At 37.0% G+C, this 24,833-nt stretch overlaps 1 long non-coding RNA gene across 2 annotated transcripts in view; it reads left to right on the plus strand.

The window, feature by feature from the left end:
• Nucleotides 1–20,230, plus strand: part of LOC121640952 — a 96,686-nt gene extending 76,456 nt beyond the window's left edge. For both annotated transcript variants that reach the window (XR_006010627.1, XR_006010626.1), the window contains exons 4-5: nt 3,902–4,011; nt 18,745–20,230. This is a non-coding gene — a long non-coding RNA (uncharacterized LOC121640952). The remainder of the gene's footprint in view (nt 1–3,901; nt 4,012–18,744) is intronic.
• The last annotated feature ends 4,603 nt before the right edge of the window (nt 20,231–24,833 follow it).

Genomic DNA, 24,833 nt, shown 5'->3' on the forward strand with positions numbered 1-24,833 from the left:
ACATGCATTCATACATATGCACATCCACATACCACCCTTACAAAAACACACGTACGCATGCACACGCACACACACACACTAAGCTTCAGTGGTTTGTGTGTGTGTAAGCTGAGTTAATTAACAGCTTTAGTATTTTTCTCTAACTTGAGAAGTTCATGGGAGGACAAACATGACCAGACTTTCAAAGAACGTGGAAAATAAATTGATCAAGCATGTTTTGGCAATAACTTACACACCCATTATATAGAAGAAGCAAACATTCAGTTTTAGTGCATTGTATATTTTTCAGCTGTTATTCCCTGTAAGCTTTACAGGGATGAGACGAAGTGAATGGAGGAGAAATATGTAATGGGAAAAAAAACAACAATAATAAAGGCAGTTCAGCAGTGAACTACAGTGGTGGATGTACAGTCTTATTGGAAGGTTTCTGAAAATCAGCCATTTAGCAAAAGTATTTATCAATTACATTCTTCACCTGGTGTAATCCATCCATCCATCCATCCGTCCATCCAGCCAACATCCATCCATCCAGCCAACATCCAATCTAACTGTTGGTTGTTATTGGCTCGTGCTGGACCCTCCCAGTTTTAAGGGTCCTCTGTAGTGACGCGTATCAGCTCTTTTCTCGCTGGATGTTATCACACTGTAGTTCTATGATAATGCTCATTTTAAGATTTTCTCTAATGCGATTGCAAAGTTTGTCATTTCTACCAGAGCAAAAACATTCATAGAAATGTTCCTGTGATAAGAAGATCTTAAATCAGACCATCTGTTTTCTTTTGTGTGGATAGCCACCAAATGGTTATTTGATTAGTTTTGTTGTTAGCTTCGTGGTTTTATTTCTATACCTTATTATTGCAAATATCCTGGCTGTGATAGCAGTAAACAAAAAAAAAAAAAAAAAAAAAAAAAAAACAAGTTGGCACACAATGGCCTTTGTTTCAACAGTCTTCATAAGCTATCAAACATAAAGACTCACACAGTAAAACACAATGAAGCAGTACAGAAAACAAAATAAAAACAATAATAACACAGCAGTGAAGTGGAGCTCAATAAAATCACTTGAAAGCAGACTCAGTTATGGTCAAGTTTGAGTTTAGCTGGAGGGGCGAAACTTTGCTTTTAACTGCTTGGGCTGAGTGAAGAGGTTGAAAAGGTGCTTATGTGAAATATTTGTTTGGGCAGCATGTGCACAAATGTGTTATGGCAGGAGCACGGTGAGTTTGTGTGTGGATGTTAACATATGTCTGTTTATATAAGACAAACAGACCCTATCGTTAATTTTAGACTTAACTGGAGCTTTCTTCACTTTAAACTCTTTTTTCTTTTCTTTTTAAACACAAACTGTCACAACATTTGAAAATGAGTGATACTTTAAGCTGTTCTGCTCTTTTTCTCCCTATTGAGAGTTTTCTTTTTGAAGCAAATGCCTTCATAGGGTCACAGACTGGGTAAAATAATTTGAGGAAAAGTATACCCAAAGCTATGATAACTAGAACATATTAGGGTATTAAGACTTTATTTGACACAAAACAGCAACACCTGAAAATCCGCAATGTAAACAATGTAAGTGCAATGAGTTTTGTGAATGTTTTTTGAAAGTGTTGAATGTAATTTTAACCCAGTGGGGGAATGGAATTGACAAAAACTGGGTTTCCAACTATGCAACCATGCAAGGGGAAAGTGGAGAGGTCTTTTCAGCTTTTTTCAGCTGTTTTGTGTGTTGTGTTATACATTAATATCAGTGAGTTTAAGTGTTTCCATTCTGCTTAATGTACCAAGTATGGGTTAAAGTTAAACCTAAGGGTGTTTTGTACATGAAGGTAATAAGCTACAAACCTTTATGTAATCTTTAGTAGTTTTGAGAACAGCTGCAAAGTCTCCCATTTGATGGGATTGTTTTGCCACCCAGGCGGCCAACACACTGACATCCAATAATGTGATGAATATATTTTAAACTTAACAAATATTTTGTTCTTATTCTTAACCAAGTCCAACACAATCAAGTTATGTTAGAAGCTGAAGTAAACATGGTGGCATCAATATCATCTGAAAAATACTTTTTATATTTCACAACTTTTTATATTAGCTTTTCTTTTTCTTTAAGAACTGTTGGCAATTAGGATTTTTTATTTATTTATTTTTCTTGTCGAATATAACTGCGTGACATCTTGATATTCAATATACTAGATGTTTCCCAAGGTGTCAAGGCTGCAGCTGTGTGCATGTTCAGTATCATCTCACACCAAACCTGACCCTGGTGGCTTTTCACCTTTGAAAGAATGAACTCTGACCTCTGGAGAGATGACCCTAGATCTTAACAGGTCCTAATTATGCAGAGAGGATTGCTAGTGACAGGAGACAGATTGAAAGCCACATACATGTGAGAGCAGACACACATGTGCTGGTTTGCAGATACACAGACTAACTAACAGAGTAGAGAGGTTGTTCTGCAGGTCTGAGGAATGACAAGAGAACCACAGAGGCACTTACACACACAGAGCTCAGCTTACACAGGAAACTGCTGAGACACACAGGTCAAGTCTGTTTCCATGTTTATGGTTCCTGCAGACATACAGCAGGAACACACTAAGTTACACACAAAAGCACAATGCATGTGATCAGTTCCCTTTCTTTAGTCTGCAGTTGGATAAAGTTAGAGCGAAAACTGCAGTATCTGCTTGACAATGCAGCACCTGGTTTTGTCCGCCCTTAACAATAGGTCAGTTTGCTGTTTGAAAACATGTGTGCACACTTGCACAAACTCTTCAACAACATGCATAAATGCTGCACATGCATACACTTTACCTACAGCAACTGAGTTCTCTGAAGGTTAAACTGGACATAAACCAATTTCTTTTTGGCCTCCAAGGGCTTCCTCTTCCAAAAATAATGAACCTCACAGTACACCCTTTACCAAACCTCCCCAGTAGACCACATTGCCTATTAATTAACAAGAAAAAAAATGCATAGTGGCAAAGCATAGTATTATCAATAAACTTGCAAAAAGGGACCTTGTTCACGCCTCCTCATGAGCAATATACAAACCCACACAACACACATTTGCACTTATGCCCATTTGCAAGCAGAACTTTGCACGCATATGGCACACACATAAGAACACTGACATGTGCACCCACACAGGGCTTGATTACTTTGCTTATTTGCTTAGCAAGCAATCTTTCTAAGGGTCACTACTCCTAACCTCTACACAACTTCAATCTATAAATTCAGACCACTGGGACCCAGTCAAGCCAATGTACCTGGAGAGATCTGAAGTTAGTCACTATGCTGCTGCTGCAGATTTAAAATTAAGGTGAATGCAGTAATCTGCAAAGGAAGTTTGACTTTCAGGTTTGTGATTCTGAAGCGATGCCCTACTTCTTGTGACATCAGGCATTTCTTTTCTCTAGTTTGCAATGATAATTTAACTAAACATAGTATTTTAAGTATGAAAGTTCACAAGCACAATTTCAACCATGAACATTGGAGATATATAGTGATTATTAGGCATACAACGTTTATTTTTACAAGTACAGTAGACCCAGCTTTCTAAGGTCTTAATGAAATGTTTGTGACATTCTTTAGTCAAGGTATCATGGAATGACAGTGTGACAGCTCCTTTAACCACATCTTCACACCTTTTGTTCAGAGCAGCTGTCTTTAAGGAAACAGAGTGAAAACTTGACTCTTTTTCATCCCCTCTGAATTTGCCTTCTTTAAAGCTTAATAGTATAAATTTGCACTATTGTGCAAAGTGGTTTTAGACACGAATTACACTGCCTGAAGTACAATGTTTTGTTATTAAACAATAATAAGCACAGACAAGCACAGACTTGCACTCACCAAACTGATAAGAAAAAAATAGTGTAATTCTCAAATTCTTTCCTCTCATCTGCAGTCAGCATTTTGGCAGAATCTCATCGGAAGTGAAGCACTGAACTCGACCAGATTGGGAAAACACAGCGCTGCAGCCAGGAATGTTGAAGTAATGCAATGACCAGCTGGAAGGTAATAAACAAGTTGAAATCATGTCATATTTCCCCCTGTCACATATAGGCTTTACAAAACCCTGTATTTCACTGTTGGTTTACTACCACTAATATTGTTTATATGGGCAAGATTTTACCAGGATCAAGAAGTTTTTTTTATTGCCTACTGTTGTACTATTAATGCTGCATCCAGTAATAAATGGAAACTTAAATTTACTAAATCAAGTGGAGTGCAAACAACAAGTTGTATTTCCTAGTTGGGATATAAAACATTAGACAGTGTACAAATAAACCATAATTAGCTCATTGCTTTTCTAAGTGAACAGCGAAAGTGGTGATGAGAATTTATTCTTCGTAGCAAAGCAAAAGGAGGCAACAAAAGAGCTTTGACTTTTACCTGAGTGAAATTGTGAATGCAGCACGATGTAAAGTTCTGGTGAAGATAAAAGAATGGGGAGGCTGGAAACTCGAAACGTAGTCCCAGCTCACATAACAAATCCTACAAATCTAAACAACTCATTGAATAATATATTTCAGTCTTACACAGCCCCAAAGTCCCAGGGTTATGTTTTTTCTATATGTGCATTATTTAAGTGACTTTTTTTTATAACAGTGGGAAAAGAAGAGCCATACTGATGTTTTTCTTGCTGTAAAAGTCACATTGCAAACTAGTATTACAGGACAAATCCAACAACCCTTCATTACCTGTGCAGCCACAGCCTCTTCCACTTCCACGTGCAACAGAAAGTTCTAAGATTTCTAAAATTTGCAGCAGACGTATCTCATGACAGTTTAATGCAAACAGTCTCCTGCCACTTACTTTTAATGATCAACATATTTATTATATATTTATTCATTTATTACTTCTTGTTAGTACTGCTATATAAAAAAACAAGCTAGCATGTGTTATGGGTTGTTAAAAGGTCTCAAATTCTCTGTATGATAAACATTGCTTACTGTCATTATCGCTAAAGAGCATCTTACAGTGTGTTACTGTGGTAGTTACAGTGCTGTTAGTTTTGTATGAGTAAAAAGATGTTTTAGTCATTTTATTTGTAAGTTTAAAAATAATCAGATGTAAAAAAAATAAAATATGTGCTAACATTGGTATGTTCTAACAATGGAAAATTGGAGCTGTCACCCAAATAAAAAAAGAATAGGACCTTATCATGTTACAATGTGATAATTTTATGGTTAAAAAGACATGAAACGTATTACGTTATAATGTAATGCGTTTTTTTAGTGAAAACATGGGGAAACTGTGAGTGCAGTAGATCAGAACAATGTCTGTTTTACTAAATGGGATTTTATACTAGGCTGTGACAAGGAGAGATTGTATAGTGGTAAAGGTTGGAGGACACTGATATTAAACCAGACAGGACTGTGTCTTTCAGTCTGCAACTTAATTTTCCCTGTCCCAGCAGTGCATATAACCAATATCATTTTAATTTCAGTTTTTAGAAAGCAGTTATGCCATAGGTGTAACCACTGGTACATGTTAACTAAAAGCAACACACACACCCACACACTTGTATGCCTCATACCATGTTGCTCATAACTGTCCCACATTCTGTGTTTACAAAAAATCAGTTTAGAACAATTAATTAAAAAAGAACTGAAATGTTTCTGCTTGATGAGAATAATCTCCATAAAATGTGTTTTGCTTCAAAAGGTTGCTACAACTGCATACAGTAGCTACTCTGTGTTTCATGTTCTTACAATAAAGTGTAATATGTACTTTATAAGAGATATGTTTCATGTTTTTTACAATAATGTATTGAATGAATGAATGAATGAATGAATGAATGAATGAAAAATACTTTATTAATCCCAAAGGGAAATTCAATATTGTAGTAGTAGTAGTAATTTTTTTTTTTTTTTTTTTTTTTTTTTTTTTTTAGTAAAGTAAAACAATCACATTAATTAATTAAGGGCTTTGTTCTTCAGCCTGATAGCTGCTGGAAGGAAGGATCTTCTGTATCTCTCTGTCTTGCATCGGACTTGAACAAGCCTCCCACTGAACACACTCTGTTGTTTCGTCACGGCGTTGTGTAGAGGGTGTGAAGGATCTTCCATTATCTTCGTCAGCTTGTACAGAATTCTTTTTTTGATGATCAACTCCAGCGGCTCCAGAGTTACTCCAAGCACAGAACCGGCTTTCTTGATCAGTTTGTTAATTCTTTTCAAGTCTCTGGTTCTCATGCCGCTGCCCCAGCAGATTGCTGCAAAGCTGATTGCACTTTCAACAACAGACCTGTAGAACATTTGCAACATTTTGGTGCAGACGTTAAAAGATCTCAGCTTCCTTAAGAAGTAGAGTCTGCTCTGACCTTTCTTGTAAATGTACTCAGTGTTGCTTTTCCACTCAAGTCTGTTGTCCAGCTGAACTCCAAGGTACTTGTATTCCTCCACCACCTCCACCTCCTCTCCCATGATGGAAACACTTCTATGTGTGTTCTTGTTCCTCCTGAAGTCAACAATCATCTCCTTTGTTTTCTTGGTATTCAAGATGAGATGATTGTCACCGCACCATTTCACAAACTGACCGACCAGTTCTCTGTACTCTGCTTCTTGTCCATCACTGATACACCCAACAACTGCTGAGTCATCAGAGTATTTCTGCAGATGACAGAACTCAGAGTTGTACTGGAAGTCTGAGGTGTACAGCGTGAATAGAAATGGTGAAAGTACAGTCCCTTGTGGTGTTCCAGTGCAGCTGACCACCATCTCAGTATTGCATTATAAAGTGATAAGGTCCCATTTTTTTCATAATAATTATTAATTATTATTATTTGTTTTTGCTCCTGTGATGATTTATTAGTTAATAATAATTATTATTACAAAAAAATAATAATAATTATTATTATGTAGCTCATTTCAATTCAGATTATATATCCGACTCTCCTTGGATGGAAAGACAAATTATGATATGAAATCCCTACAATTTTTACATCAGTGTAAAAGCCCTTGGTTGTTTTTTGTATGAAATATTTGGATGAATTTGTCTTTTCCAGAATATACTGCAACATTATTAAATGAGGAAGTTGAGAAAAACTGTACATATACAAGTCCTACTGTTTAGGAATATATAATTCACCATTGATATGCTAAAAAGACATTTGGGATCGGGGGTTTTAAAGGCAGATATCCACCAGGGAGTTGTGGGCAAGCAGAGGGTAGCTGCATAATCAGCTTCACCATCAGCCAACTGATATACTGCATAATAGAGATGGGATTTCTGGGTCAGTGTGTGTGGTGTGTGTGGGGGGCAGTGGTAGGATTGTTGGGGGTTTGTCCTTTTTATGTGCATGGATATGTGCATGTCTGCATGTGTTCTATCTGCATGTATGCCAAGTATATCTGTATGTTTTTAGTGTGTGTCTCTGTGTGTGTTAGAGCATGTGTGTGCCAGTGGCACCAATGTCTTTCACCACAGGGAGGAAAGTCCCTGTCTCATTAGGGAAGAGTGAGGCAGGGAGATAGACAGATAGAAGTGCAGTGAAAGAAAGAAAGAAAAAAAGAGGATAAAGGGGAAGAAAGACGGGAAGCAGCTGAGTTAGGGGCAGTCAGAATGTATTAGAGGGCCAAAGGTCAATCATCCATTTCACAATGAGCATGAAGACCCATGGAAAAAGAGGTCATGATGTTTTCTAATTCACTCACACATAGACACACACAGACAGACAGACACACACACACACACACACACAGACACACATCTTTGTACTCCAATTTTGTGGGTGACCCATCATTGACATGATAAATTCCATAGCCTTGACCATCCCTACTGAATGCCTAACTCTAACCCTGATCTTACTTTAAACCGTTAGCCTAAGAAACAGTTCTTATCTTCAATTATTTTAACTTGCGGGTCTGCACAAAGCTGTAGAGTTGCACAAGTATGATGGGTAAGTGGTCGACATTTGCAGGACTTCAAAGATTCAAACCTGAAAAGAATGGGAAATGTACCACCAGGACCTGAATCAGACCCAAAACTGAATCTGAGCCCAGTCAGAAAACACAATTACCTAAATGTCACTAGTTGCAGAACAAACTGTTATCAATAAAACCATTTAGGCAGCAAAGTTGCAAAACTGCGACAAGCACTAGGTCAGAGAACTTAAACTTTTTACCGCTTATCCCTTTGGGTAAAAAAATACAGAGCTTTAACATCAATTATCACAGTTATGCAGATGATACACAACTTTATGTGTCTCTCTCACCAGACGACCACAGACCAATAGAATTACTGTGTCACTGTCTGGAGCAAATAAACACTTGGATGAGGGAGAATTTTTTACAATTAAATAATGACAAAACTGAGATTATTTTGTTTGGTAGCAAAGAGAAAAGGGTCAGTATTGGTAAACACCTTGAGACTCGGGCTCTTAAAATCACTGACCAAGTCTGTAACCTTGGAATGTTGATAGACTGAGATATGACTTTCCCAGAATGGTTTAGGCCTAGAATACATTTGTGATATGTTCAGAGAATATAAACCTAGCAGAGCTCTTAGATCCAATGACTCTGGTCAACTGGTCTAGACCAAAGTCCAGACTAAACATGGAAAAGCAGCATTTAGCTGTTATGCTCCAAACAAGTGGAATAAATTGCTAATTGCAAATTATGACTGAAACAGCATGACTAATCCAGTCCTTACTTTAGCTTCAAAGTACACTTGGTGTCATAGTGATGGATTAGAAATGCATGCGAACAGAAACCAGCTGTTTTTGTCTATTTGACATAATGAAGATTACTTTAGCAGTTTGTTCTTTGAGAACAATGTCTCCTGATTAGAATAAAGCATACCTAGCCATGACTTTAGATGGCATTAATTTGGCTTACCTCCATTGCTTGCATAATTACTGTAACTTTAAACCTTAAATCTTTCTTTGCCTAACCACATGGTAACATTAAACATGGGTTTAAAATAGGTCCTTGCAAAATGAGAATAATTTGAAACAGTTACTCACATAACATAAAGGCACACACTCATCTCACTCTTCTCTCTGTGAGGTATATGTCATAATCCAGACTTCCCTGTGCTTTAATTGAATCAAGATTCAGTGTGTGGGTGTTTGAGGTTTAGAAAATGTGGGAACAGGGAGTGTGAGGTAGCAGGACAGAAGATTGCATGTGTCTATAAAACAGACAGAAAATCTGATTGTAAGGTTTCATGCATGTAGAAGTGAAGTGTGGGTGTATACATATGTGAGTATGGGGTTAATCAAAACCTAAGAGCCTTTACTCAGCCGTTATGCCTATGTGATGCAAATAGCAGGTAAAAAACTTTTATGTACTGTGTCTTTTAAGTTAAAATGAAATAAAGCTGTCCTGTCTCGCTGCCAAAGGAAAAATAAAGTGTGTATAAGAACAAAGAGAAAAAGAGGGGTGGAAGGAAAATAAGTATAAGAGCAGCTATAAGCCTAGGACAATCTACGCTGTAGCACCGGTTGTTGCTCATGCTCAAGTCATTTAAGGACAATGAAATCAGACTCTGGAGAGAGAGAGAGAAAAAGATGGGAGTGTGAGAGATGAGAGGTTGAGTGGTGATGAATGGCATGATAATCTGTAGGGTAGAAAAAAAAACGTAAAATTGTAATGAAGAACAAAGCGACCACAACAGAAGCCCAAAACCTCAATGAAGCCCACCATCTCATGATCACAGAGCAGTGTGGTTAATCTGACAGGAGTCTCCTTTACTTTTAACAGTTGTAATCTAAGCTCCTCCTGTGTTCACTTCAGGCATATATGAGTATTTGAGCTCACATATGCCAAAAAGATTAGGTTCTTAAAGCACTCACAGGGCTCTTGCTGACTCTTATTAAAAAGCATACTTCCTTAATGATTAAAAGGCTCACTTCACTGTCACATACCTCAGAGAGCTTCTTTTATATTCTCCTTTTCTTAACAAAATTTACATTGCTAAGCTGGAAGGATTCACGTTTGACTCTTAAATGCAGATATTATGATGCTAGATTACTACAAATATTATTCATGAGTGTGCTATTGCCTTGAAGAAAGTGAAAAATGAATGGGTTAAGAGAGAGAGAGAAAAAAGATGGATATAGAGAAGAAAAAGCAGAGAAAAAGCCACAGGGAAGTAGTGCATTGGACTGAGAAACAGAAAGCAAAGAAAGATGGAGTGAGAGTCAAAGACAGAAAAAAGGAGAGGGAAGAAATTACAGAAACCACAACAGAAGCCCAAAGCCCACTAAGTCCCCTTCTCCTCAAGTTGGTAGGGTGTGGTGTTGGGGATCTGGCACAACTTCCTACAGTGCACCCCCCTTTCTAAACATTTCATATGTACACTCAGTCAGGCACAAAGTTACAGCTAACCACATCACAACTTTGCACACATGTGTTTGTGTGGGTGTGGAACCTCTCAACTCAGTTGCTCCCAGGCTCACAGAACCTGTGTGTCAGAACTGTCTCTTGATCTCATCTGTCTCTTTATTGCTTAATCCCTGATTCTTTTCTTATTTGTCCCTTCCTTCTGGTTTATCTTGCCCTTGTCCTTCACCAAGCCCCCCAAATCCCTATAGCCTTAATTGCTTTGAAACCATGATTTTTTTTTCAGTTCACGTGAAAACAGGTTCCCTTTCCAGCCTTCCTACTGTGGTTTTGAAACCACACTTAACCTAAAATTCTCATTTGCTGGCATATAGATTAGTTTGAGATTGTAGCCAACCCACCATATGGGTCATCCATGCATCATTTCAGTGGATTTAGAATAAGATGATAGTTTGCACATAAATGTTTTATACTGGTTTCCATAACAGCGGCTCAGCTCTTTGGTGGTACATGCTGAATGTGTGATAATGCTCACCCTCTTCTTATGCTGGGTTTGTTTACTGCTGAATCTCTGCTCTCATTTCATGAAAAAACCATCATGTAATCCAGACATATCCCAATCACAAAAGAATACTAAATATTGGTAGAAAGGTAAAAAAATATGCAACTGAAGACTTGCAGACAAGTTTGAACTTAATCAACCACAAATTTGGACAGAATTTCGGCAGGCAAATCGGTTTCCAAAAGGCCTGAAGTCACAGATGAAATATATTAAGTCCTTTCATTTTAGAGTGGAAGCTTTAAAAATGAAAGCAGCTTCATGTTTGGACCCTCAATGGAATCTCAGCTCTTAGATCATTTCATGAAAATGTCTCACACTTTAATTAGTATATGGCTACCTCACAAACTCACCCCTACAATCTGCTGCCATCCTAACTGCTGCTTATTATTTCATTGACTTGATAAGAAAAATTGATATTGATAAAGAAGGAGAATCCTGTCAGAAGACAGCAAAGTGGTTGAACTGTTTTCTCACTGTAAGATAAATTTAAGCAATAATTGTACAGGTCAAAGATCATGGATGTCCACCTAAAGTCTGGAAGACCAAAAACATTTTCTGAGAGAGCAGCTCACAGTATTTCAAGAAAAGCAAATCAAACCACCTGTTTGAACAAGACCTTCATAAAAAGACAATATTAGCCAGATTTACGTACAGCTAAGATTTTATTCAGTTTATCCCTCAGTCTGCCTGTAATCTGTTTCTGTTTAGTTAAGGCAGCTGATAATTAAGCAACATGCAGTGACTCAAACTGAGACAGTGAGTAAAAGAAGATAAACTTCTTTATTATGTCTAATTCACATAAACTAGAAAGACTTAAGATTGATAGGAGCCAAATTTTATTCATAAACAATAAACCAAAATTTCCCTAATCTACTCTTACTCACTGTTCAGTAAGAGGTGCAGAGTGAAGTTAGTCATTATTTATTGTAAATACAAAATGAATAAGGCACTGTAGTTGCTTTAATTGTAATTGCTCTGAATGACTTCTCCATCAGTTGTGGTGCAACACCACCTCTGAAAGCTGCTATTACATTTTAGCTGTGGTGCTAAGTAAAGACACCACAATGTATGAGTCAGGTCTTCTGTACCATTGAGCCGAGTCCATCTAACCACTCATAAACATGAAAATAGTTAATGTGTTTCCATGCTGGTTCAAATGTCTATTTCTGCATCAGTTGTGGCTCCAACCTCAGTTCCTTCTTCTTTAATTCAATACTGTCTATGAGTCTGATTATTTTAGCCATTTATAAACACAGTACTGAGCAGACAGTCGCTCATAAATGTCAGCGGTTGTTAAGAGATCTTATTGCAAGGCCTGTACATGTCTTCCCTTGAATTCAGTTCAACTCTTCAGGAGACAAGCTAATTAAAATATTTTAGGATGCATTTGATAGAAGTAATATTCATCTTCTTTTTAATTTCTCCCTTTCATAAAGCTTAATATTTCACTAGGTTTCTTATCTTTCACTTTGTCACTGACTCTGGATTATTCTCTTTGTAAGTGTTTGATAACCATATGAGTCAGGTCTCCTGTTGTGTTAAGAGGAGATTTTCCTTCTTACTCTCTCCAATTCTGTGTCAGGTCTCGGACATTTAGTAGACTGAAAAGCCGACAGACGATGCCCATGAATGATGTATGATGACTGGAGGTCTTTCTGGTGCCAGCAGAATGCATAATATAGCAAAGACACAGCAATACCAGTTCTCCTCCCCTAGAAACAGGGTGCAGTTACAGTGTGATATTAATGGACGCTTTACCCTCAGGAAGATACCAGGACCACTTAAAGTGGAAATTAACTGCCAAGCAGAGATCAGGGGTGATGTTTGTACAAAGAATATTTAGTGTAGCAGCTTTGTAAAGAGTTTTTTTGGTGAGTTCTGAACTGAAAAATGTAATCAGAGGTTATGTACTCTTAGTAATATTTTACCTCACTCAGACCTGAGCATCATCTAATCATGAGTGCAGGCACAATCGTATGCTGCATAAAGTTGTGATCAGGTATCCATGTCAGGAATGGTTTGGTTTCTTGCTAGCAATCATTCCACTGTAGAAAAGGTTTACTTCTCATGCTTAAGTAGAATTTCAAATTTTATCTTTTTAAAGAAAATTTTTAGTGTTCGTATAACTTTTCTAATAGTTTAATATCCTCCATGAATTTGAAATAAAGCAATAAAAATGTGACAAAGACCAGCAGTTTAACAAAAACTATGAAATAAAAAAAGCCTTTAGCATTTAGTCTGTTTTCAGAGGATCAAAAATATGGTGTAAGGCAGCATCCTCTCTGTTTTGCTCAAATGAATCAGTTTAAGTAGAAGGTATTTATCATTGGACTTCAGAATTAATCGTTTTACTACTGTCAGTCGTGAGAGAACCAGTAACAAAGTAAAATATTTTCCAGATGCAGCAATGAATGCCCAAAGTATAATACTTCCTCCATTGTGTTTGATAGGGAATGTTGTGTAAATATAAACATTCTTTTTTAATTCTTATCTTCCTGGAACAAATTCATTTTAGATTTCTTGATCTCTCTAACAAATTCTAATGATTTGCTTATTTGTGCTTTAGTGTTAGCAAAGGTTTGCATCTTGAAATAAATGCTTTGTATTTACATTTATAATAGTTTATGTTGATTGTAAACCTTGACAACTACAAAGCCTGCCTCATCTGAATTTAAATATAGGAGCTATGAGATAAAAGTGTTTCTTTACTAAGAGCAGAATTTTGCAATCATCAGCTTTGTTCTCTTCCATGCTCTCACAGGTCTTTTGGTGTTGTTGTAGTTTTCTATTGTGTCCCTTTGTTAAAACAGTGAATCAAGTTGCTAATCGGGTTAAAAGTTATTTGTTTTCTCTTTATTTTCTAGTTGTTACTTTGGCCTTCATCCCATGCATCACCACCCCTATGAACAGCATTTAGTCAGTTTCCACCCCAACAAATGGAATCTACTCCAGGCCTTTTAAATCCTTGATTTGTCACAAGAAACAAGGGAACCCATCAAACTATTCAATCGATTTTAAGTTAGTGAAAATGTCCATCTACAAGCTTTAGGTCCATCATTTCACTTTTTTTTTAAGGTAAAATGTACTTTTTCCTCCCATTTTTTGTGTTTGTGTCAACCATTGTTATATCTTATAGTGAATGTAAGTGCATGTTTCCATACAAATGATGTGTATGTGTGTGGAATGGGTGACCGCAGACATGTAAACTGCATATGGCTATGTTTACATGTCCCCGTCATGTCTGTCTGTGTGTAGCTGTTGTGGGTACAGTCACACCCAAACACTACTGGCATAATGCTGTACATAAATTTCCTGTGCTAAAGAACTGTGTTCCAGTGTTAAAAGCATGTGCAACAGTCATACTTGTACATGTGTGTGCACTGTATTATGTAGGTCACCAGTATATTGCTGATGAAGTCTGGTCCTCTGGAGAACCCTACAGATAAGAGGGCCTAAATTAGACACTATTATCTATGTGTGTACATGTATGTGTGTTTGTATGAGGCAAAAAGATAGACACTATTATCAGACATGAGCCTCACAGGCATGTGTTTTCAATTTTGTGAACATGCACGCTATTACATAGAGGAGTCGAAACGTGACTTTGTCCATCTGTTTGTTGGTGTTAAAATTGCACAATATTTCCAACATAATGTATTTATGTATGTGAGTGAAAATGACATTCCAGAATCATCTGGCTGGCTCGATCCATGTTTCCACTGACCTGAGAATGTAAACCTCAACCCTTGATAGTAATGACTCTTGGCTCATGAAGCCTATCCATATTGCTACATTATCAAGCCAAGCTGCTCTAGAAAACCATTTGCACATTTTCATTGTGTTTCCAAACAGTGACACGACTGTGTTTCTTAGCAGAAAAGTTGAAGAAGGGTGATTTAATAATGTCTAAAATTTGCTAAATCTATTTTTTATGCTTTAAAAAGAAATAAAATATCTTTTGGATGCAGTAAACCAGGCACTCAGGCAAACATCACCATGCATAGCTGTTACATTTACACTTTGTATCACTTTAGAGCCAAGGACAGAGACAATTAGGTAGCTTTCAAGCATTCAGAATTACACATTTTATGCAACTTCCTATATCAAAATGTTCCTTTTGGTATAGCTGCTGACACAGTATAGTTTGGTGAAACATCACATATAATCCCCTCCTTATTTCAAGATGTCTACATCCCCAGGCAGCCTGAGAGTCACAGGGACAACACCACAGTCAATCTGTCAGACCAATTTGAAATTTTTGCCACAGCTCAGCCCAAAAGTTATATTCAACCTGAGCGGGATGAATGGGAGTGAGAATGTCTACCTTTGAAAAGCTTCATGCTTTGACCAAATCATATGCTGTCACTCCTAAGCTTTAGAAGGCCTGCACTTTTCATCAAAGCTCTTGATGGCTACCTTTCAGAGTACTGTCGAATACACCCTCAAAAGCTTCCCTCCCTCCTTTGCTCCCATCCCCTCCCGAATCTCTTTCTTCTTCCCTCCGATGTCTACTACCTTTTTTCCCTGCCTGTGCCCCCCCGGCCCCCCCCCCCCCCCCCCCCCCATCCTTCCATTCCTCTTGTCCTTAATCCCTCACTCCCTCCTCAATCAAACCCTCAAACCCCACCACCACCCTTTTTTTTTTTTTTTCCTCTGCGTCTGTGTGCGACTTCAGTAGTGTCAAGGTGGATGAAACAAGAGGAATTCAGATTCATCACACACATTCATCCACAACTATTCTTCCCTTGTGGCGGCAGGCCTGTGTTACTGGCCTTTTTGGGATTTATTTGCATATTTGTTTCCCCTTTGTTTCTTTTGATGAATTATTTACCGCAGAGTGAAATGACGGCAGAGTTCAGTGATGATTGCTGTCGCGCGCGGATGAGTGCATTTTTCCTCTTTGTAATTGTTCTCCTTTCCCCTGATTTTCAATCAAGTTTTTCACTCATGATTCCCAGTGACTGCAAATGAGAAATAGAAAAGGATAAAAACACACACACATGCACACACACATTTATATTTGAGCATATCTGGTAGAACCTTTCCACTCTCTGGTGGGAAAAGCTGCTTTCTTTGTTGTTGTAGTGATTACAGAGTAGGAAAAAAGATGGAAATAAGTGGAGAAAAGAGGGAGAGTAGAGATCAAATGGAAAAAAAAAGTGCAAACACAAATGTGTTGGGTGGACCACCTCCCACACACCTCCCACACACAAGTCAGATAAAGCACACGCATCTTGCTCTTCATTACTTAACCAGTCATAATTATGATAAATTTCTCATTAAAAAGTCCTGATTAGAAGCTGATAAACTAATTTTAATAGTAGACCATTGAAGTTTGTAAAAACTTGGAGTCAACTATGAACAGAGTTAAACTGAGCTTCCAGGATCTTAAAGTTGAGACAGCACATGTAGTTCCAAACAAAACAATGTCTTTAGAGTTGTAATTACATCTTGACTGTAAGCCTCTCGAACTGTGTTCACTGTGTGTATTAAAGATCCACCACATATTTATACGCACACCACACACTGCCACCTTGTCCCTGTATTGCCCTATCCAAGAATAACAATGCATAATTCATATCTTGAAGTCTCGTCTGCAGACAAAAGTCAGCGTTTGCATTTATTATTTATTGAAAACAGCTCCATGATGAATCCTTTAACAAACAGACTAAGCACCGCACCTATTTCTTTTTCCCATGCTGTTTGTGTTTTGGCATAGATTTAAGTGGGCTCATTAGCTGAAATGAGGATGTAAGAAGAGGAGAGGAGCGGCAGGGGGAGAAAGATATGCTGTAGAGGGAGCATAAGAAGAGGTTTGAGGGAGGAAATGAGGCCAGGGGATAAGGGGAGGATTTTTTGTAAAGGTATGAATTAATGAGGGACTTGTGCATTGCAAGCTAATTAATTTAACAATGAAATGATGTCAGGACTAAGTTTTACCTTTTAGGACTTCCCAATAAAAGTTTACTCCTGCTAACTAATGGGTATTTGGATTGACTAATCTTTTTTGGAAAACCTGAATTTAATATATTATTTCAAGAAAGATATCCACACTTTCCAAAGCCAGTTACACATGTTGTCTGGACAGTTTGCACTGAGGGTGGGAGCAATTCATTTCATAATGAAGGGAACATTCACCATCTTATGCTAATACAACAATAATTTATTCCAGAATATTTTTTTTTCCTTCTCCACTCATTCACTATCCATCATTCTTCCAAGGCATGAGGTATTATCTTTGTGAAACATTTCTTTACCCTTAGATGGGTGCAGGCACTCACACATGCACTCCTCACCACATACACACAGAGTCATTTCTATTACATAAAAAAATCAAATCTAGTCAAGCAAAGGTTGAATAATTGATGTGTTATGTTAAAAAAGGAATAAAATAATCATAGCCTGTTCAATGTTGGAGGAACATCAAACCCAAGGCTGGAGCTTGGCAGTCTGGGCAGAGCAGGGTAAGGGCCTTATGCATTTGGGAAGGCAGCCTTGTGAAATAATCATGAATAGCAAAGAGTTAGGAGATTAGGAGATTTTTGCTCAGCACTGCACCTGACACTGTATGCATGCCCCCGTCAGGGTTTTTATAGCCTGACCAGGGTAGATCTACCCAGCACTGACTGAACCTTATTTTTTAGGAAGTTCCTTAGGATTGAAAACATTTCTGCAGGATTGCAAACGAAGATGAACAGTTGCAGTATTAAGAAATGAAAGACAAGATGTTTTAATCTAGCAGAAAGATGTAGGTGCCACTACACAAACAGTTCAAGTCAGCAACAAATGTCACATTTCCAAATAAATTAGCTGTGTTCATTTTGCCAGTTGAAGTTTGTAATACATTTAAACTCAGTTTTTTTCATCTTTAGTTCAAGCTATTATCAGCCGGGTAAATTATTATGCTTTGAACACACATGCGTGACTTGGCAAATGGTTTATAATAAATTTGTTTTCTAACCTTGTGGTGATGTTGAAACACAATAATATGTGCTTATTTGCCACTATAGACTCATGGGCCTCATTTTCATGGCCATAAAAATCAGCTATGAATAGTGTATATTTATACTGTTCATCTTGTTATATATACACACACCACCATACTGGGTACACACACTATGCATCATTGCTTCAATGAAGATAAACTGGCAACGGCAGAAAGCATTCATTCTGACCTCCAGCCACACTTGCATCGGCCTGCATCCCTCACCATTATTTGTTTTTTTTTTTTTTCACTTATTTGTGTGGTGGCTATGTATATTGATGCTGAGCAGCAGAGGTACTGTTTAGTATTATTATTGTTTCAATTTTTACGTCACCACTTGTGTTTTGCAGTCAGACTGACATCAGAGAATGAGATGCTTCCAGAGGTCAAGAGGTCCACTTGTCCTCTCCTCCACTGTGGGGGTTTGAAATATCTATCTTATATATAGATACTGTATGTACTATAGAAGACCCACTATGAAGAGCCTGGCTGCTGGGTGAAGAGGAGACAAATGGCAAAGTGTCTAGAAAACTCTAAATGAAAAGTTTAGGAATAAATAATTAGTAAAAAAAATTGGAGTGAGTTTAAAAGTTAAATAAAAGATTCTTTTCAAAAGATGTCCATTAGTCAGTAAAAGATAAGATTTATATTTATACTTATATATAAATATATATATATATATTTATATATATTTATATAGGTATATTTAAGATTCAGAGTATTCCGAGCACCTGTAAACCTCTGGAGGGTTGCAAAACATTTTTAAATATTTCTATTGTAATTGTTGTCCTCACCATTTTTTTCACTGAACTAAACCTTTCCCTCTAACTGGCGTCTGCGCCCTCTGACAAGTCAAACACTGCTGGACTCATGGGGCTTATTTTAATAATTCACCATTTCCTCTGTTACAGGCCCATGTCATTGTGGTCCACATCGCAAGAAGACCACCTCACAGGGATTTTCCTCTTCACCAGGTAACCACAAAGAGGAAAAGAAGCACATTATCCACATGTACAGCACGCTACCCCTCCCACTCACGCAAGCTCGCTATGCTTATTAACGCCGACCACCAGGACAGCAGGAAGCACACAAGCACACTCACAAGCATAGCACATTATCTTTATAAGGTGTTATACACCAGTGACCACCGACACAGGGTCTCACTGTTCTCTAAGCCCTGCTCTGGCTGAAAAGACTGCCCCATGCAATGGAAGGATTACATTGTGGGATTAATGGGAGTTTTAATTTGAGCCATTGTAAAAAGCCCTTAGCTATAAGAATAAGTGAGGAAAGAATACCACTGTATGATAATAACTGTGTATTATGTGTATTGTATTTTAGTCCTGTGGTTGTCTAACTACAAATGAAGGAAATGAAAACTTTTTAAGTCTGTAAAACCTACTGTTACCATTAAAACTACTTCACATATTCAGAACATCATTTATCAAACCACTTATTGGTAGAAATTTGACATATATGAATGAAATTAATGTACAATGCACTATAATTTACAGTAACATTTAAACAGACTATTCTTTATTGGCACTTGATTTGTGTAGACCTCGACACCTTGATTTACCGCTTGTGTTTTGTAGTGCTTTACTTGCAAACGTCCTCCCAAATATAACATTTGTTCATGCAGGACAAACACCCCATAATTCTTTTCAGTAATGCCCAGCCTCTTTTGGTCATGACAGCTGCTGCATGTAAATACGGCTTCTGTGAAAGTGACACTAGAGCTGTAAGAAGAATGTATTTTAGTCCTGACCATGATCTTTCTCTAATCCTAGCCAAGTTTCTATATCTATGTCTAGCCAAGTAACATTACTGCCAAAACTCACCCCAGAATCAACAAAAGTGTTTGGTTTGTTTAATTTTTATTGCGTACTACGTTACCTCACAATTTTGTGGACCAAGCAGTTTTTAATCACATATTCTTTTGGTGTTTTACAAATTAAGTATTAATAGAATTAAATGTTTATGTGTCACAGGAATACAATAAAGAAAAATAACTGTTAATGCTTGTGATCAGACTTATGACCACTGGAATCAAACCTACCCAAGATGCATGTCTTTAAAATGTGGCAGGAATAGTCAGATACTGTTTGTTAGTCAGTTGTGAGGCCAAAGTGGTGACCATAGCAATATTATTTATTTTTTTCTCTCAGTGCATTGCAGTGTATACTGTTGCTCCATATACTGTTCATTTACTAGACATTTCCTTTAATTTATTTAAATAAAATGAGTGTAAATATGTGAAACTGAATTCTGTTCATGTTTAACTATTTTGCAAAGTCATGTTTTCAGTTTGTTGAGTAGGAAACAGGAAAAAAGTTAATTGATTTTCAATAATGTGAGAGGCTTCATTTTATTTCATAGTAAAAATAAATAAATCAATAAAAAAAATGAATGATATGGACCTGTGAGTTTTGTTTAAACCAGTGCACGAGAACCAATGGAAATAAATAATAACAACAAATCCAATTAGTTACAGTTTTAGAATCTAGATGCAATAGTTTGAAGAATAGTTCATAGACCAACATCAAGATTATACTACTAGTTATATATTTTCTACAAGACCCAGTTCAGAAAAGTTTAAAATGTTAAAATGCACTAAAAACATAAAGAACATGTGTCCACTCTCTTTTCAGATGAGCTCAAGCCCAAAGAACTTGGCAGCATTTCTAAGCAGAGTTGATAAATGACTTCCTCCCTGCATAATGTTCTCCCTTTACTCTAAAGCATGTGGGGTTTTATTGATCATAGTGGCGTGATGGTCACATGTCACCAATACCTTTTGGCCTTAGCTTCACACTCTAAGATTTCTCCAGACTTGCTGAATGGTTTCATGGTTTAATGCACTGAAAATGTTGAAAGACCTGAATTTGGGAAACTTTGAATAGAGGATTTATGATTTTTTTTTTTTTTTCTTTTCAAACACAGACTAATGATCCTCTAATGGATGTTTTCCCAAAGCAAGATGTGACAGCCCATCCTCACATGTAAAAACTAAGTTTGTCTCTCAGTCAAGTCTTATCAAGTATGTTTTCCACAAGGTCAGATAAATGCAGGAAGATTTAATCTCCCTTAAAAAGAAAAAAAAAAACAAAAAGCAAACAAAAAAAAAAAAAAAAAAACAGAGAACAGATGTCTCAAACAACAGAAATATATCTAAGAAGCTCATTATTTCATGTATTTGAATTTTATGTGACCGTTGTAAAATAAAAGGATTTCTATTACTGACACAAAATTACAGTACATGTATAAGTAACTTGTTGTAGTACTCAAATACAGAATCTTCTGAATTCCAAATGTAGTCCAGACCATATTTATTTGAACAGTTAACACTTTGTTTTTGTTCCTCAGGCTCTTAGTGTGGCATTTTTAAAAGACACTGCATATTACAAGATGTTTAAACTGTTCAGGAACTTGACCTAGGAATTCTCTATCAGTTTTTAAGTCAAATATTCTCTGGAATAAAAGACAAGGGTATACAGGAGTATTGAATGTCTATAGAGTTATAAAAGTATTCAAGAAGGACATGATCTCATTATTCTGCACAACAGTAATCCTACATACATGCACACTGCAAACAAAGAAGCTGTCAGGGTAGGAGGCGTGATATTGGTTGAGTCACCGGTTACTGTCTCAGTTTGACAGAGCTGGTTTTGAGGTGGCGAAGATTAAAGATTAGATTAGTGAATAATGTCCAAAAGGTGTTAAAGCCTGAGCAAAGTGTGTGTGCAACATGGTGATTTTAATTTACTTTCATCTTTCTTATTTCTTCTTAAAATCAATTCCCACATGGACACAGCAATTCCCAGCGAGTTTGCTTAAAGTAAAAAAAGAAGGACAAGCCAGCAAAGGTTTTATGGCTCTGAAGGTCGTTTTCTCTATTTTCTTTATGTTGCCAGCTCTTTTAAAAAAAGTGTTTGTACCCTGTCTGTACTACAAAGACAGTATCATAGAATCAGTTGTGACCATTGGCAAAAGTGAAATGCTGCATCTCTCTCATGTTCCTCTTAACACATAACTGGGTTCATATATCTATATATATATATCTATATATCTATATATATATATATAGATATATATATAGGGCTTCTGACTTCAGTCAGAAGTCTTGTTTACTGCTATTATCCACATATATGCTTTTTCTTAAAATGTTTGCCCTGCTGTTAAGGGTGCACGGTGATGTCACACAAATTCCTGTTGCAAACAAACATACCACATGGGGTGGGCTCAGGACCAGAAAAGAGAATTAATTTAATTAAATACAAAGTTGATTCATGATTATCTTTGAAACCATATTCAATTAATAATAATAATAATAATGATAAAAATAATAATAATAATAATAATAATAATTATAAATTACTGGTGCCATAATCAAAGCTAAATAGAACCAGCCTATTTAATTTTCTTTTTCACTGATTCATATTTCTACAATGACATAAGCCTTTCCTATTCTGAATCTACTTGGAAAATAGCAAAGCAAAAAACTGCATGAAAATTACATGAAAGTGGTAAAAAAAAAAAAAAAAAAAAAAAAAAAAAACAACAAAAAAAAAAAAATAAAACAGAAAAACAACTACTTGACTAAAATATCCTTTTCATGCTGGGATGTAGCTCTGTTTGAATTGAAAATAGTAGCTACCATAAAATATTTTAAGCACTGAATGTGCTTCAAATCAGCTAATTGGGACATCCTCGTTGATATGGAGCTGCTTTTGGCACGGAAACTGGCACATCTCAAGATTATGCTAAAAAAAAAATACACATTTAAAACAAAATGTGATGCCGTAAGCAGGAAATCGGGGCTAAATTGGCACATTGCCCTGGCTTAAGTTAATTGTGCTCATGCTGTTGTCAGGGTGTTGCAGGGTGACAGACAGATGGACGCAGGCTGACACATGTTTTTGGAGGAGTTTAAAATTTAAAAGTGTGTGCATACAGACACCTAGGATAATAAAGTAGGTGTGTGTTGGTGTGTGTGTGTGTGTGTGTGTGTGTGTGTAGAGTGAGTGGCATGAATTCACCCATAAGCCTCTCTGTCCCTGCCTGTCTTGCTTTCAGGGTCTCTCTTTACCTTCTTGTGTCAGGTACACTGTCATGTCTGCTGGATGATTAAGAATCATCTTGCGGGGGTAAAAAAAAAAACATAAATGCACTGTTGATATGTTTTTAAAAATAAGTTTAAAATATGGAGGCGGTACAGTACTTATTTCTGTTTGAACTCCTGGGTATGGTTGATCTCAGTGCTATTAAAAATTCATTCATTGGTAATACCCCCCCAACCAACCCTCTCCGTCTCCCTTCCCCTGCCTCCCTGTATACAATGCTCAATGGTATCTTTGTTTCTTTGTGTCATTTCACTTCATTTTATTGGCATGGGGTGTGATTCACCGTCTTTATCTCTCTTTGTTCACTTTGCTTCTCCTTTCGCTCCGTGTCTTCATCCCTCTCTTGCTTTTTTCTCCAAAAATCTGGCATGCATGTGAGACAGGAGAGCGCCTGCTGTTTTTCTGACACACTCTTCCTCTCCTAAATCAAAACCAACTGAGGCGAAATCAGGTTATTACCTTAGCTGTGTTTCTTCGCTCTCCCTTTTACCCATTCTTCCATTTTTGCTCAAGGTCTATGAAATTTTACACTTTCAAAAGAAAGGCCAGCTGTTTGGTGAGATGAATGGGTGCAAGGTGAATTTGAAAGGGGATTGCTGCATAAATAACCCAGAAAAAATAAATACTGAAGTGAGAGATGGACGTCTGACAGGGTCTGACTGTGCATGCATATGTGTGTGTGCAAATGCTTGCTTTTGAGTCTGCATTCTAAGGACACACTTAATGCCCACTACACAGAGAAATAAGCAGAGACCACTGTTTATCGGCATTTAATGTACAGGATGCCCCGAATGGTCTGCAAACGTTTCCATGTAAGCCTGATATATTGACAGAAAAAACAGAATAGGTGTAAAAGTTAACTGAAATATGGATGTGCAATGTTTGGTAAAAATAAATAAAGTAAAATTAGACCAATTAGACTTATTGTAGAAGGAAAATGATGAAAGTGCAACTCAAAAACTTTATGTACAGATTAGCAAGCTGGATGGACAGAGAAAGTGGGGATTTCAAAAAGTCTGTGCAGATGTGATGGGCAGATGAAAGAGGACGATAGATGCTATGATAAATAGGGCAGTGTAAAGAGCTGAAGGAGAGTAGTCCAAAAAAGCAAGGGCGGCCAGAAAACAGTACGACAAGCAGACATAAACAAGCACTACTAAAGATGGATGGTTAAGCTGGAAGAATGGCTGTATCAGTGATGGATGATCAGCAATGATGACAGATGAATGAATGATTGGAGGAGAGGAGAGGGAGGAAGAGATTGTAAACAAGACTGAATAACCTCAGAAGGGAGACAAATCCGTAGGAGGTGGGATGGATGCTAAATTGTTATGCAAAAGATGAAAGAAAGTCAGAATAAAGTAAACTCTCAGTAACCTTGAGTAAGTACTAAAAGGAGGGAAGTGGGGGAGGAATAAGAAACACCCAAAAAGAAAATATGAAATGATTAAGTTTGTAGGCTGGTAGTGAACAGGGAATATTGGAGAAATTATTGTACAATAAAAATATCCTTGGGAATTCGCCTTATTGACTTTTAAAGATGCCAAAAATCAGTTATCTTGTTTAAATAACTCAATTTTGTTCAATGAGGGATATTTCTATAAATTATGTTCAGGTTTTCACTTTCTGTATTGCAGTTTTCTTAATTTTAGAGGTTAAAATGTACAAATAAGCTTTAAATATCACAATTTGAGCTATTAGGTAGAAACGTTCATGCATGAATTGAATAGGAAATTGGACCGAGTTGCATTACAAATGCTTATTCTGTTTAATTAACACGCTGTTTAAGAGTCAAAGGTGTTTACTGAATAGATTTTAGATACTTTTTTATTGCTCTACAAATTAGAGAACTCTCTCTATAGCAATAAAAAGTCTTA

The sequence above is a fragment of the Melanotaenia boesemani genome, chromosome 6 (assembly GCF_017639745.1).
Source record: "Melanotaenia boesemani isolate fMelBoe1 chromosome 6, fMelBoe1.pri, whole genome shotgun sequence".
NCBI lineage: Eukaryota > Metazoa > Chordata > Actinopteri > Atheriniformes > Melanotaeniidae > Melanotaenia > Melanotaenia boesemani.